This window comes from Fukomys damarensis, unplaced genomic scaffold, assembly GCF_012274545.1.
Source record: "Fukomys damarensis isolate Sample0158 unplaced genomic scaffold, DMR_v1.0_HiC HiC_scaffold_25, whole genome shotgun sequence".
Taxonomy (NCBI): Eukaryota; Metazoa; Chordata; class Mammalia; order Rodentia; family Bathyergidae; genus Fukomys; species Fukomys damarensis.
This window is the reverse complement of record NW_022900937.1, coordinates 20,819,496-20,834,908: the sequence shown is the minus strand read 5'-3', so window position 1 is coordinate 20,834,908 and position 15,413 is coordinate 20,819,496. Positions and strand designations below refer to the sequence as shown.

At 44.2% G+C, this 15,413-nt stretch overlaps 1 long non-coding RNA gene across 1 annotated transcript; it reads right to left on the bottom strand.

Moving 5' to 3' along the window:
* Positions 1–7,971: 7,971 nt before the first annotated feature.
* LOC104864533 lies at positions 7,972–14,125 on the bottom strand. Its single transcript, XR_780928.3, has 4 exons — positions 14,088–14,125; positions 12,776–12,956; positions 12,094–12,215; positions 7,972–8,475 (listed from the first exon to the last, which is right to left on the bottom strand). It is a non-coding gene; the product is annotated as an uncharacterized LOC104864533 (long non-coding RNA).
* Between the last annotated feature and the right edge of the window lie 1,288 nt (positions 14,126–15,413).

Below are 15,413 nucleotides of genomic sequence, written 5' to 3'. Positions count from 1 at the left end.
AGACACCCTAACTAAATGGGTGCAAAATCAGCTCTGAGCTTTGCAAGTCTGTTAAGGTATTTTGTTCCTCTTGAGCTGTCTTCTGATTCAAAGGACCACATCTTCAGAACTTGAGAGAATGAAAGAGCTGCTTCTCTTGTTTCACGCTACAGTGAAAATCCTGAGCACTTCTGGTCCATATCAATCTTTTTTCTTTTTTGTTGGGTCTGGGTGCATTTTAGAGCTTGGTCTTACCAAGTATGTCTGGGTTGTAATAGTCAATAAGACCAGCCAACACCCATGATGGAAAAACTACTATAGTAGAATTTCCATGGTGCAAACCTTGCTGAGATCCATCTAAAATGGTATTAGGTGGGAGAAGAGGCTAATGGATTTCAGGGAGAAATTAAATCAAGTGAGTTATGTATTTTAGAGACTAGTGGGCTCAGATAGAAGATGGGACTTGCCTTTCTTGCCCTTCTTTTTGTTTTATATTTTTAGATGAGGTCTTGCTAAGTTTTGCCGGCTAAACTCAAACTTGAGATCCTCCTACCTTAGTGTCCCGAATGGCTTGGATTACAGGTGTATGACACCATACCCAGCATGGGACCTACTTTTCTGTAGAAAGTTTCTTCCTCTTACTGGACATGGTGTATGTGTGTACATGGGTATGTGGATTAGATAATATGAATAGACCATCCCAACAAATAAGAAATGTCCAATAAACAAGATCTGTCTCTGCCTCTGAGCTCCTGGTTATTGGTATGATCTTGGATAACTAACTTCACCCCAGTATCTGGACCTGAATAGAAAGAGAGTGGCTTTGATTGTTACCAAAGTATATCTGAGTACAACTGTTTTATGAGGTTCTATTGGCATGATTATTTGTTTGTCTTGGCATTTGGACCAATAATGGTCTCATTTTCTCTAAATTATGAATTTCAGAGTTGCTTTTCCTGACACTAAGCTTTGTTGAAGATGTATGTGTTTGTGTGTACATCACAGACCCTTCACCATTGCTGTTATGGAGTGATTGTGTGCTTTTGTGCATCAACAGAGAGGAAAAATACAGAGGAGAGGCAAGCTTCTCTGGAGACAGAACTCACTCCACTGCCTGCTGCTCTACCGTAGTGATTGGAAGATGAGTCACAACAAAGGAGATATTAAAGGCAGAGAATTCAAATTTTGACCATGGAAGTAGCAGTTTGGTCCTAGAAGCAGACTCGGTCTGAATGGATTCCATAGTTGTTCCATGCAACTCATAAATTCACTTCAATCCCCTATATCCTCAAAGTTCTGTTAGTGGGTGACCCCCTTCCCTATGTCACTAGCCAAAAGTTGGGCTGAAATTCTATTATTTCCCCCCTTAAAATCTAGTTATATAGTAAGAATTTTAGTTGTAAAAATATTTATCTGGCTTAGAAGAAAAATACTTATTTTAAAAATAGTAGCTCCTGGAATCACAAGAAAAATGAGAAGCTTGTTTTGAGGGCTGGGCATCCAAGCCATCAGGATGGGGTTGGTAGAGATGCCACTGTCATCCCTGGAGCCAGGTACATGGCAGTTTCGCCCTTCTGGGTGCTTCTAGGCCATGTTGCTCACATGCTAATTAAGGAGGCTAGGACAGTGCATATTATCAGCACAGCCTCCTGGAGAGACTCAAGAAGGTAGAGTTCCCCACTTGCAGAAACTGGCTGAATTAAGAAGGCCAAAATTGGGGCCAGGAATTTAGCTCAGCGGTTCGGTGGCCTGCCTTGCAAGCACAAGGACCCGAGGTCAATCCCCAGTACCAAAAAAACAAACAAGTAAAAAAAAAAAGAAGGCCAAAATTAAATAAGCAAAACACAAATGCCTATGAAAGTCTTTTCCTTTGGTTTCTGATATAAACCCTGCCATAAGTCCCCTCTCCTCAAAAAAAAAAAAAAAAAAAAACCTAATGCTTATAAAATATGGAGTTGTGTTATTGGGAAATAAACTAAACTGAATGAGACAGCACCGCCAGGTGGTTAGGCCTTCCGAGAGTCCCACTGCAGGATTTAGGTCTATCCATGTACCTATTGCCATTTAGGGCCATTTGGGGCAGCTGAGTTCCAGCTTAAAATCAAGAGTATGATCATGGGTTCTGCAGTAGAGAGGAATTCTAGAGTAGTGCAGTGATTCTAAAACTCCTACCAGTTTGTTCCCATTTCATAATCCTGATCTGAGGAGAATGCCAGAACAGATATGCCCTCCATCTCTCCTCTCTCCCATATGTAGTTGCCCACCATTTCCCTACTTGACATTATCTGCCCTCTATATTCCTCAGTTCTGTCATAGAAGCAGAAGATAGAAAATTAACCCTTCCCATATTTGAGAAAAAGGTTTGGGTAGAGGATCTGGCAGTTACTTACTGATTTATGTCCCAATTTTCAAGATGAGATGGCACTTATTGAAAGATTTTATGCATCAGCAGTATTCCTTCTTTCCACATTTATGCTTTAAAAACAAAATATGCAAAATAAAAATCCTTCTCTTTCACCCATTGCATAGTAAAAAATGAATTCATCCATTTCCTGAAGGTAGACAACCAATATCTCATAAGAACTAAGTCAAGGGTCTCTAGGGACTGTCTGCCCCTTCTCAAGTTCGGTGACATTCTTTCTTGAAAGCCTTTGATCTGATCTAGAAATTACATTGTAAAGCTAACTACCTTAAGAGAGGGGAATGACAGGAAAAAGGAAATTAGTCATATCTCATAAATATATGTGGCATGGAAGAAAATTTGAGTAACTGCTATAGACTTATTTTTTCAGCTGGACCCAAGGCTAGAATTGGTATTTGTGCCTTTTCTCTTCCACAACATTTAAAATTCACTTTGCCTCTAGCTAGAATCTCAATTGGATTCTTTAACTGGGAAAGGTGACCCTATTCTTCATTTCTGAGGAATCCAAGCCCTTAATAACCTTTCTGTATAGACCTGATTTATAGCAGTGTGCTGAATCTGTCTGTGCTAGTTTGAGAATGGGTATGTTTTCAAAAGCATTGTGGGCTATTGGCTAAACAGTCATTATGGGAAACTAAATTATATAAACTTACAATCAAATAAATTGTAAAATCAAATGCAGTATCTACCCCAAGCCCATCTACCTGTCCTTCTCTGTCCTTTTGGTATTAGGTATGTCTTTTGTATATTATTGTATAACATGTGCTATTGGCATTTTAACCCAACTGCATGTTTGGTCCTGTCATGTGTGTAACTTGAAATTAGCCATGCTGAGAGCTTTTTCTCCAAGGCAATTGGCAAACACGCCAGTGCGGTACCATGAACTATAATTTCCTTTCATTTTACCACTGATTACCTCAGAACCAGGAGACACTGGAGGAAACCCTCAGTTCTGTGTCTACTCCTCTTTGCCTGCATTGTGGAGTAGCCACAGCAGCATCAGTAGCTAAAATTATTACCCTTTTTGAAATAGCTACTTTTTTCTTTTTAAAAAATTTTTATTTTAACTGACATAATATTTGTATATATTTATGAGATGTAGTGTGATAATACACATACACAATATGTAATGGTGAAACCAGGGTGGTTAGGTGATTAGCATTCTCTTTTTTTTTTTTTTTTTTTTTTTGAGAGGGTCTCACTATATTTCATGCTGGGCTTGAACTCACTGTGTAGCCCTAACCTCAAACTCATGGTGATCCTCCTGCCGCAGCCTCCCCACTGCTGGGTTTACAGGTGTGCATCACTGTGCCTAGTGACATTCCATCTTTTTACCATCTTCTCTCTTTGAAACAACCACAATTTTGCAACTGTTATTCTGTCCCTCAAGACTAAAACCTTTACACACTAAAAGCTTTGAGTTGCAGGTATGGGAAGCAAAAATTTGGGGTGAAAAATCAGGTGAGATAGTAACAACATTTCCACATCCATCCTTCATTCCTGGCCCTATGTAATCAGGCTGGTGTGAGGCACATATTATGCCCTTTAGATCAGCCCCTCACCTCAAAGGCACTGATTCTCCATCAGTAAATCCCTTGCATCTTCAACAGGGGATTCCATCCTTCAGCAAAGCCAGCTGCCTCCGGGTGATTTGGTACAAGGTAAAACTAATGAATGAAGATCAGTGACCGTTTCACTTTTTATTTTGTACAAAAGTGGATTCCTCAGAAGCACTGTTGTCTTTGATACCAAGGCTGTGTACCAGGTGAGTCCACAGGTGTAGGGGCTGACAGACCTGTTAGGCCCAGAGCAAATCTATCAAGCAGTTAGCAGTAGGAGCTTTTGATCCCTTCTTCTGTCTGGTCATCACCCTTCGAAGGACTCTCCCACCCCAGAGTCCCCAGTTCATCAGACTTTTCATCTTTTCTCTGACATTGGCCTCCTCCGTGCCCGTATTAGTTTTCTGTGTCACAAGTGACCACAGACCTACTGGCTTGACAAAGCCCCAATTCATCATCTCACAGTTCTGCAGTGGAGGAGAATGTATGATGTGAATGAAATCACAGCTCAGGGTCTTCTGAAATCTAAATCAAGGAGGCAGAGCACTGTGTTCTTTTGTAGAGTGTTTGGGGAAAAGGATCCATTCTACAGTTCATTCTGGCTGCCAGAATTCACTTCCTTATGGAGGAAGAATTCCAGAGGTCCCACTCCCTGACATGGCCCCTCCATCTTCAAGCCAGCAGCCTCTTCAGCTCCCTATATTTTTGCTCTTAAGGACTTAGGTAATTGGTTTGGCTCACCAAAATAATTCAGGATAATCTCTTTAATTTAATGTTGGCTGATTAGCAAATTTTATTACATCTGCAAAGCCCCATGCACTTTGTAAGGCAATGTATTTACAGGCTTGGTAACTCATCCTAGTCACAATCTGAGGGCTTCAGGTAAGAGATCTTTAGGGGCATGATGCAACCTACTATAGAATACCAAGGTGAAAGTAGTTTAATTTGCTGTGAGGACTGCCAGAGTCCTACCCCTTAATTCTAGAGTTTCACAGCCTTCACCTCTGCAAACCCTGCCAAAATTTTCCCATTTCCCTAAGGCTCTGTAGCTTGCGGCTACTCCTGCCTTTAGCATCTAACAGTCAGAGTTCTTGACTTCAAGCAAAAGTCAAGAATTTTGACTCATTTAGAGAGAGAAAACATTTTTTGGAAGATTGTCTATACAATCGCTTACAGATTTGCCAGAGGGCTGGAGAACCATGCTCTGAGGCTGCTTGAGAGATGTCACAGCTCTGGTACAATGAGAAGGTGCTACCACTGTCTGTGCCACTGGATGTAGGGGGCACAGCAGCTGATGTTGCTGCCCTGAGCCCCCAGAAACCCTTTGATCTTGAAGCTACCAATCTAGCCAGAGATTCTTAGGCCCTTACTTCTTTGTGCCACAAGATCCTTGTTTAAGGCCAGTGGATGAGAATTCAGGGTGTCCAGCTATACCTAACTGAAAGGGAGCTGGGGAAAGTAAGAATTTGGCATTTTTGACTTCTATAGAGGTGGATTGGCTTTGCTCCCTATTTGAAATTACAGTGCAGGAAATTTCAAAACTAAGAAGTGGCTGAGATACGGGGCATCACAAACTATGAGAAATATCATATTTATAGCATGTTACTCATTTCCAATCCAAATCAAGACATACGGTTCCCATAATCAAGGGCAACAAGACAGAATAACTGAAATCATGGCTGCCCTGTCTAGGGAAATAGCTTTACCAGCTATGAAGCTGTCTAGGTCTGGAAACATGGGTTTGGCTAAAACCCATCCTGCTCCTTGTACCTACTGTGACCACCTGGCAAATTTCTTGGTAGGAACTTTCTTCCCTCCTCCTCTTAACCTGCACTCCTCTAAAGAAGGCAATGGGCTACTCCCCTAATTGCCACCCTGCATCTTTCCATTCTCCACTGGAGAGAGGAAGATTGCCCAACCGTCTTTTGTATATAAAAATCTGCTTCCGTCATTTTCTTCTCTATATCCTGTCAGAGGTTCCTGTGGCCTTGAGATCAAAACTCAAGTTCCTTGTTCTATGTTGAACTCTGTCTGCCTCTCCAGCTACATAGCTTACCATGTTCAGCCCAATCAGACCAGGCTACTGGCCATACTGAGTGCTTTCTTCCCCATGCCCCTACCCCAAGCTCCTCTGCCTCTCTCTCCTTTGCATTTTCTCACTATTGTCCAACAGACACATCTTGTCATGAGTCCTCTGCATTAGCCCTTTAGGACATGCTGTCCCTATTCCTCTTCCAGCAGGTGGGCTTTTCTCCTAGGTGACCCCTCAAAAGCCATTTCTACACTAGATTAGAGGAAGGAAGTATGCATTCAGTGATATGCAAGTGTCTGTCAGAGTTGCTGTGGCTTATTTGGATATAGACAGCAAGGGGCCTGGGTAAAGCATCTTGGGAGTGATGAAGTGGGGCTGGAGTCTGCTTTCTGCCTGCCTGGGGCTTAGGAAGCATGGAGGCTTCCTGTGTCCCACGGGTCACAGTCTTGGTAAATGAGGCCAGGTGCCACCTTACTCTGTCAGGAACCAGCAGCTGGAGAAAAGCCTGCTTCTGGGGCCTGTTGAGGACCTACGTCAGGGAGCAACCTCATGCTTCCCTGTGGCCTTCCAAGACCTCCACTCCCAAGTAATGCCAGGGAAAGGGCTGTATAATGAATGTCCTCAGAATACCAAACCTTGTATTTCCCATAGAGTATTGTTTCTATAATCACCTTTTAAGAAGTATGGGTAATATATTTATATGGGCAGCAATAAAATCTTGGAGGTGAACTGAGCATGATAGTGCATGACTATAGTCCTAGCACTTTGGAGGCTAAGGCCCAGCCTGGGCAACATAGCAAGACCTTGCCCCAAAAAGCAAAAACAGAACAAACTGGGGGCATAATGGTGGCCATCTTTTCTTGAACATTGTCTTAGATGGGCAATTCCCTGACAGTCTGTTTCATTGGAGATTAACTCCTTTTATGAAGCCTTTTCCTCATTTGACCTGAAATCTGTCTTCCTGTAATTTTTCCCTGCCATTGAAAACAGTACACAGAAGTGGCTGGAAACATCATTAGCTACTTTTCTTTGGACAGCCACATTCCATTATTGATTCTTATTGAGCTTATTACCAGTTAGAGCCTCTAGGTCAATTTTTAGATGCAGGTCAAGTCTGCTGTAGAGTCCAGGTGCAGAGAGCTGACAACAAAATACATATGGAACTTTACAACAAAACCCTTAAAATCTCATGCTGATTTAGGCTGGTTGTTTCTGAATTTAAGAGTTAAGCCAGTGTCAGAGATGCTGTGAATGGGCAGGAGGTGGCAGGAGAGAGCCACAGAAGTCTTGGCAGGACTGTGAAAATGAAGCTTCCAAGAAACTAGCTGATATGAACAAACAGGGAGCCAGGCAGAACTGGCCTTTGAGGTAAGGAGCAGAAGAAGAGAGGGGAACAAGGTGACCAAGATGAGAGTGTAGCTGCTGAGAGCAGACTTGGCTAACCAGGGAAGCGGAATGAGGTATCTAGGCAGGATGTGTGAGCCCCTGTAGGAAATGCAGCCCAAATTCTAAGTGCAAGCTTGGATGTCACCAAAGCCAGTCCTCTGATCCAGACACAACCTGCAGGGGCAAGAGAGGGGAATGGGAAGATAACCATGTACCCTGAATGTGGTAGAATGTTCCATGTTGATTACAGAGGGTATCTTTAGAGGTTCCTAATGACAGAAAGATGTTTTTCATTTAAAACTGAAGATCATACTGTCAATCCTGGCTATGCAGTAAAAATCCTCCATGTGTATGTATATATGTGTATGTATGAGTGAATATTCTAAACATATATTCTATGTTGGGAAAGAGAGAAATTAATAAAAAATTAATATTGCTTATATTTTCCAAATCTGCCTCAGAGAGCATATGCTTCATATATAATTAGAAAATGCATTAATGTTATCAGAATTTCCAGTTTGCAAGAAGCAGGGCATGGTGAACAGAGCACAGTGATAGGGTCCCTGATTAACACTTGGAAAGGTACCCCTTATCCAAGTGGTGTGGGTATTCTGTGGCCCAAACATTGACCATGGGCTGGCACTCTGCAGGCATGGATGGACACCATAAGGAGTCTGTTAGTCACTATGCACAGATCTTAGGATAAATGTCTGCCCAGCACACAAAATCTTTTGGTTGGAACAGTGCACAGATCACACAGCCCAGCCCTGAAGATGGGGAACTGCCTAAAATCCCCCATCTCGGATGACTTCTACCTGCTTCACGAGTCTCAGTCCAACCAGGCTAGCTTTGGCGAGGGCACGGAGCCAGATCAGGAGCTGCTGCCGCCATATCAAGAACAAGCTCCAGTTCTAGTGTATCATTCAACACCTAGCCAGACTTGGCTAGCAACTCAGCTGGTAAGGGGTAAGAAACAGACTTTATTAAAGGAACTACAAGTAAAGGTCAATGCTGTGGTTTTGAAATGGTGTACGTCCCCCAAGGTTCACAGGCTGGAAGCTTGGTCCTCGGTGTGCAGTGTTGGGAAGTGGTAGATCCTGTAAGAGATGGAGCTGGTAAGATATAAATAGGTCACTGGAGGCATTGCCCTTGAAAGAGATTAATGCAGTTCTCATGGGATATTTCTTGGTTCCACCAAAGTGGGCTGTTATAAAAAAAAAAAAATGGATCTGGCCCCTCAACTTCTCTGGCTTCCATCTTGCCATGTGACCTCTTCTGCATACGGCCAGTTCCTTTTCTGTTTCTCTGCCATGTAGTGATATAGGCAGGGACCTTCACCTGGTCATGAACACCATGCTATTTAAGCCCCCAGAACTGTAAGCTAAATAAACCTGTTTACTTTATAAGTTATCCTACTGTAAGCATTTGGTTTTTTTATAGCAACACAAGATGAGTGAATACAGTCAGCGTAAAGAAATCTGGAGTCCCTATCTTTTCAACATCCCACAGGGGTGTGGCGGGAGCTGGACAGTCTGCTGGGCTGGTCTGATAGAGAGATGATCTATAGAAGAGTGGTCAGGAGAGCAGTTGCTTTGTATGTGGGGACCATAGGGAAGACAAAGCCCTTCTTCTTGGAGCCCTTGGTCCCATAGGAAGCTCAGAGAGCTGGCCCTGATAACCAAGAGCAAGTAGTAGGGATCATTTTCAGATGAGCCTTCTTGTGTCCCTATAGACACTGTCTTTGTTCTCACAAAGTGTACAGCACCCTGAGAAGCCAGACAAGGAACCAGAAACATCGCAGGCTGTGAGGTCTCCCTACCATGCAGCTGCCTAGATTCTGTCATAGTCTATCTTTGGCACCTCCTGAGATTAAAAAACAAAAATTATCCTGCATTTGTTGTCCCTTACCTGCATAGTTAATAAATATGTTCTCAGTGTTGTAATTCCAGTGATCCAAGGAGATGGCCTGTTGCAGGCCACCAGGAGTGTTACCAGCTGTCCTGACTCCTTTGAACACCATCCCTGAAGCCAAGTATGAGCCTTCCCCAATGTGCAGCCAACTTCCATCTGTCTCAGCCCTGGGAGAATCCAGACCTCTTATGGCTTCTCACCTAGCCCATGTAGATCCTGTTCTGTGAGTAAGCCTCTTGTGACTGTCATCTCATCAGCTAATTGTTCCAGGCCCTGTGGCCTGCATCCTTTCCCTCTCTCTTCTGCCTACAGCTACTCTTCTGACTCAGACCTTCTTATCTCCAGCATAAATGACAACCAGTCTCTTAACTGTTCTATTAGTTTCTACTTTCTCTCCCCTTCTACCCATCTTTCATTCTACAACCAGCAGTCTTTTAAATAGAAATCTGATATATAATTCAGTAATAAAAAGGAACAAACTACTGATTCATGCTACCACATGATGAACCTCAAAAACATTATGCTAAGCAAAAGAAGCTGGAGGCAAAAGACCATGTATTGTATGATCCCATTTATTGGAAATGTCTAGAAATGGCAAATGTATAGAGACAAAAAGCAGATTTGTGGTTGCCTAGGGCTGGAGGTGATCCAGTAGCGATGCACATGGGGGCTGTTTGGGGTGACAGAAATATTCTAAAACTGGATTATAGTGATGATTGTACAACTCCATGAATTTGCTAAAAACTCTTGAAATGTACACTTAAAAAGGGTGGCACATGTGCAAGGCGAAGGAGGGCTGATGAGGGTGCACAGGGCACAGTTTTGGTGTGCCCTCCGGGTTCCACTGTGTTCCATGGTTTCGAGTGTAAGCTCATCATGGTGGATTATCATACTAATATCATACTAATTCTTTGCCAGAGGGAAGAATTGTTTTAAATCAGTGATAATAATAATGTGTATTCTTATTAAGAAAGAGACCTATCTACATTACCATTTTTAACAACTTTCCTTAACTCTGTGCCTGGAAGGGAGTCAAGTGTCTTACTGAGGCATCAGCCCCTGTCCAGGCCCATCTCCACTTGCTCCTTCTGAAGAACCTGTGCTCCAGGCATACTGGGTTGTTTGGTGACCCTGACGTGCCAGACACATTTAATGCTGCCATCTACCCTTCATCTCCACTTGGCATCCTGGCTAAACTCCCAATCATTTTTCATGTACTACAGTATGAGCTTTTGAGGAAGAGATTGTCTCATTCATGCGTGCATTCCCAGGGTACATAGCGGGTGCTAAATGTCTCATTCATTTATTTGACAATTATCTCTTTAGACTGGGGCTTCTCAGTCTTGGCTCTGGCAATATGTGCCAAATACTTCTTTGTTAGGGGTGGTTCCTGCCCTGAGTATTGCTGGAAGTTCTGCGGCTTCCCAGGCATCTGCACACTGAATGGCAAGCATCTCCCAACACACACACCTCTGTGATGATCACCAAAATTGGTCTCCAGACATTGCCAAAAGTCCCTTGGCAAGGCTAGGGCTGAGTGTGTGCACAGTTGTCCTTTAGTGACTGCTACTGGTTTAGGGACTTCTTTGTGCTTAGGATCTTCATTTAGTTTCTTGGAAAGCCAGCTGTGACTAAGAATAGGCCCTGCAGCCCATTCTTAGTCCCAACTTGCCCACTGCACTGAAGACTGAACGCTCACAGCTTAGCCAGACGGAGCCCAGCCTTGCCAGCTCACTGGCGTTTCTGTCTAATAACCCTGCTAAGCCAGGATTGTAGTCATGTGTTGATTTCATCATAACTCTGTCTGTCTTCACCTTTTGTGTTTTAAATCATTCACCTCCATGGGAAGATGGAAGCAAACTGAGAGTTGTACAGTTTGGCTTTCTCTCCATCACCCATGAACAGTACACTGCCACAGGCACTGGCTTGTCCCTCCTCATTCTTGGTTTTGTCTGGAGCATTCTTGAACAAAGCCCTTTCTATTGTCCTGGGGATATCTGCAGGCTGCAGCGTGTTCTGGGTTTGGCTTCACTCTTGCTTATCTTACAAGCTGGGGTGGGAGCCTTTGTTCTCTATCTTGCTTAGGGCTGTGCCTTCTCCTCTTTGTCCTTTTAAACATCTGGTCTCCTGGAGAGTATCCTGGGAAGACACTGCCTTTCTGTAGTTGGCTCTGCAGAATGAATTATTTGTATATTCTCAGAATTTTAAAAAGTTTCCATCCTTTTGGTGCTGTCTTCCTTTTCTAGAGTTTCTAGTTCTGCCTCTCTTGAAATCTACTTTCCAATGTCTATAAATAACAATCATTTTAATGCTAAATATTTACATATTAGGCAGATTCAAACACAGACTCTCTGACTCCAAAGCCTGGGGAATTATCTACTTCACCACTACGACTCTGGTTTCTAGAATTTACTTTCTTAGTTGTTGCATTGTCTTGGTTGATCCTTGAGAGCATTTGAGTGCAAATATTTTGTTTGGACAGTGATCCCAGAAAATGATAGTAGTGGGTGGAGTGAAGTAAGAAGAAAAAGAAGACTGTAAAGTGTGTGTCCTGTAAGTTATTGTTGTGGGTGATAAAAACTGAAGCCACTGGGTGGCCCTGGAGACCCTACCCAACACACCACAGTGCCACCCAGAGAGGGGAAGGGAGCTGGGTACTGTTCACTAAATTCCCATCCCTGGGTGCCCTGGACAGCTTCTGGAAGCATTAACTCTGAGCTTTCCAAGTAGCCCTGCTTGGGCCCATTGTGCGTTTCAGTTGTTCAAGGTGACAATAGGGGAGTGTAGAGGGGATGAATACATACCTTGTCTACACAGCTATAAGCTGATGGCTCTGTGTTCTCATTTTCCTTTCTCTGTCATTTTAATAGCTGGTTTGTTGTTGACCAGAAGTGAGACAGTGCAAGCAGTAGTTCTTGTTCTTTTGCTTTCAGAGAGATTACATTGTCAGCAAGGACAGTACTTTCTACTGGGCAGAAGAGAGCTCCCTTACATGTCTTGAGATTCTCTCACTTCTGTGGCTGCTTGTATGAAAACCTGGTCATGTTTGTGAGCAAAGTACCTGGCTTGGGACCAGATGGGGCAAGTGACATGCAACCTTGGAGCCCTGCTGTTCTCCTTAGGAGTCCACTCTGCCCTTCACCCCTAACAAAGCATCCTTCCCTGTGGTAGCCTTGGAATGATTATGATTCTCTGCTATTTTGCTGTGCCAAGACTCCTCTTTTCTTTGCTCCTTTCCCATTCCATCTGTCTGTCATACATAGGGAGGCAAGGAAGGGACCCACTCAGTCACACGATTTGAGATCAACCCATCCTTCAGGGCCTAGTTCAGGGTGTGGACATCCAAGTAAGGCCTTCTAGGGTTCTTCCCAGAGTGGACATGCAGAGGTTAGTCCAGAGAAAGACTTTTTCCCCAGAAGTTTCTAAGAGCCACCATGGACAGATGCTGGGGCGAGCATCTCTCTACTCCTTGGCCTTGTTTCTCACCTTTGCAAATAGCTGTGTCTGTGGGTGACCTTCCCTGTCATCTGGGTGCTCATTCCTGCAGCAGTGGACAGCAGATGAGGGTAGATGTAGCTGCTCAAGCATTGAAAAGCAGTGAACCAGATGTTCACAGAGAGACTCCGATGGATCTTAAAGCACAGCCCCAAGGGCCCACAAATTAAAACTGAATAAAGAGGGAGGTAATGAGACAAGATAATCTGTAAGTCACCTTCCAGTCCTATGTTTATCTGAGGCAGCAGAAGACTCATCCAGGTGAGACTTTGGGACCCATCCTTACTGGCCATGGGAGCATTTCTCTCTGACCCTCCCTGGGCTTCCTGTGAAGTCTCAGGTGTTCTCAGGAGATGGGACGGCTTCAAATCCTGCATTGCCATTTACTGGTTGTGAGGTCCTTGGCTGAGCCACTTGACCTCTCTGTCCTTGGTTTCCTGACCTGGAAAGTGCAGTGGGTACCCTTTGGCTCCTGGGAAGAGCTACAAAGTAAGAGGCAATTGCCCTGGCATTATGGGCTGGTGGTATTCCTCTAAGGCATAAAGAAGTCAGATTGCATTTTACCCCATTGAAGGCCAGGGTGGATATGCCCAGCAGAAGCAGAGATCTGGGTGCTAATTCCAAGCCTGTTTCCTTGCCCCCAATCAGTCCCTTTTTGCTGTGACTGTGCAATTCCTCCTGTCCAGAGAAGCAGAATATTTCTCTGCCCCTTGAGTCTAAGCTGGCCTCTTGACTTGTTTAGATCAAGACAGCATGTAGCAGTGACTTCTGAGAGCAGGTCTCTGGGGACTTGTAGTTTCATTTTTCTCTTAGACCCTGGGTGCTTGGAAACAAGGATGTCCTTCTGGAGAGAGGCTGTATGAACAGAAGCCCCCAGCTAACAGAGAGGGGCCACCTTGGGTCCTCCAGCCTCATGGGGACCATCCAAACAACATCCAAAACTCAATAGTGTGGAGCAGAGCAGTGCTATCCTTGCTGAGCCACCCACATGCTGACCCTAGAACTGTGAATAATAAAATGACTATATGAAACCCCTGAGTATTGGAGTGGTTTGGGATTCAGCAGTAGATAACTAGCTCAGAGTGCTGCATCCTCAGGAAGCAGCCATGGCAAGTGATTAAGCCAGGTGGCTACCCAGGCAGTGCAGAATATAGTGGGCTAGGGGGGCTTCCTGCCAGCTACTGCAGGGTTAAATGCAGCTCTTCCCTGCACCCCCAGGATGCAATTCTGTTCTGTCAGCCCTGAGACCATCAATACTCATCTCATCCCCACTCTTGGAACCGGGAGATGCCAGCGCTATTACCTCTTAAGCTCTCTGTGTCTGTGGGGAGAAGCAACTCACTGCCAGAGGAACGAATGAGGCCCAGCCTTCTGCAGAAACATCCATCGTCCCGAGCTGCTCCAGGCACAATCCCAGCGTATAATTCCCTTCTGCAGGAGCTGGCTCCAAGTGCATCCATCTTCACAAGATCATTATTCATCTGATTATTTTCATGCTGTCCCAGTGGGGAATAAAAGCCATCAATAAATCACGACATTGCTGCAGATTATGCTAAATGACCTAGACAAAGTGCTGGCTGTGCCAGGCACTGTGACCATGAGGGCCAAAACCACTCATTCACAGTGCTCCCCTTGGGCTGGAGAAGGTACACGCTCCTCTTATCCCAGACTCCTGTCCACTTCCCTTCACATCCCCAGTGTTCTCATTTGCCTTAGTGTGATCATAACCCATTACCACATGAGCCCTGGACTTGTCAGAGACCTGTGTTCAGCTTCCACATGGGCTGTGTGATACTGGGCTGGTTGCTTGGCCTCTCTGAAGCTCTGGACTCCTCATCTGCAAAATGGCCGGAAATTCTTATGAGAACTAAATAAGAGGAAGGTAAATGTGACAGATGCACAGTGTAAAGTTCTCTTCATATATGGGGTGGCATCTATATGGTCATTCAGAGTAACCAGAACATGTCATGGGTACTATGGGAAAACTAGATTGGACTGGACACTGAGGTGCCATAAGCAGCTGTGTATAATTTCCTAACTTTAGTTTTGTTTTGGGTTGTGTCTAGATGTCCCCTCAAAGCCTCATGCAGTCATAGGCAGGGCTTTTTCAGAGGTGGCTGAATCCAGAGTGTGTGATGCTAAGATTAATTCATGGTGCAATGCTAGGATCGAGGGCATTAGGATTAAGGGTGTGAGTACTACCTACCCTAAGGATCCTGGAAAGATAGAAGGGATAGAAGCTGCTGAGGCCCCTTGCTTGCTTTTGCAGTCTTCTGTCTACAATGAGCTGTTTTGCCTCTGCAATGCCTCTCTGTCATATGCCACTCTGCCTTGGAGCCAGCCCATTACGGACTGAAACCCCTATGAACCATAAGCCAAGTAAACCTTTTCTCCTTTAACTTTGGGTTTCAGGTATTTTGTCTCAGCAATGAGAAAAGTAACTAAAACAAATTTCCTCGAGTTTCCAGTGGTCCCAGTAGTATTTACCCATCAATTTCACAGAACAGTTGTGAGGCTCAAATGAAATAACAGGAGAGCCCTTTGGCAAAGCGTGAGGTTGTACAAATGGAAGCTGTTTCCTGAATCATTCTTTCTCTAAGCTCTGTTGTTTTTCTTTGGCTTATTTTTG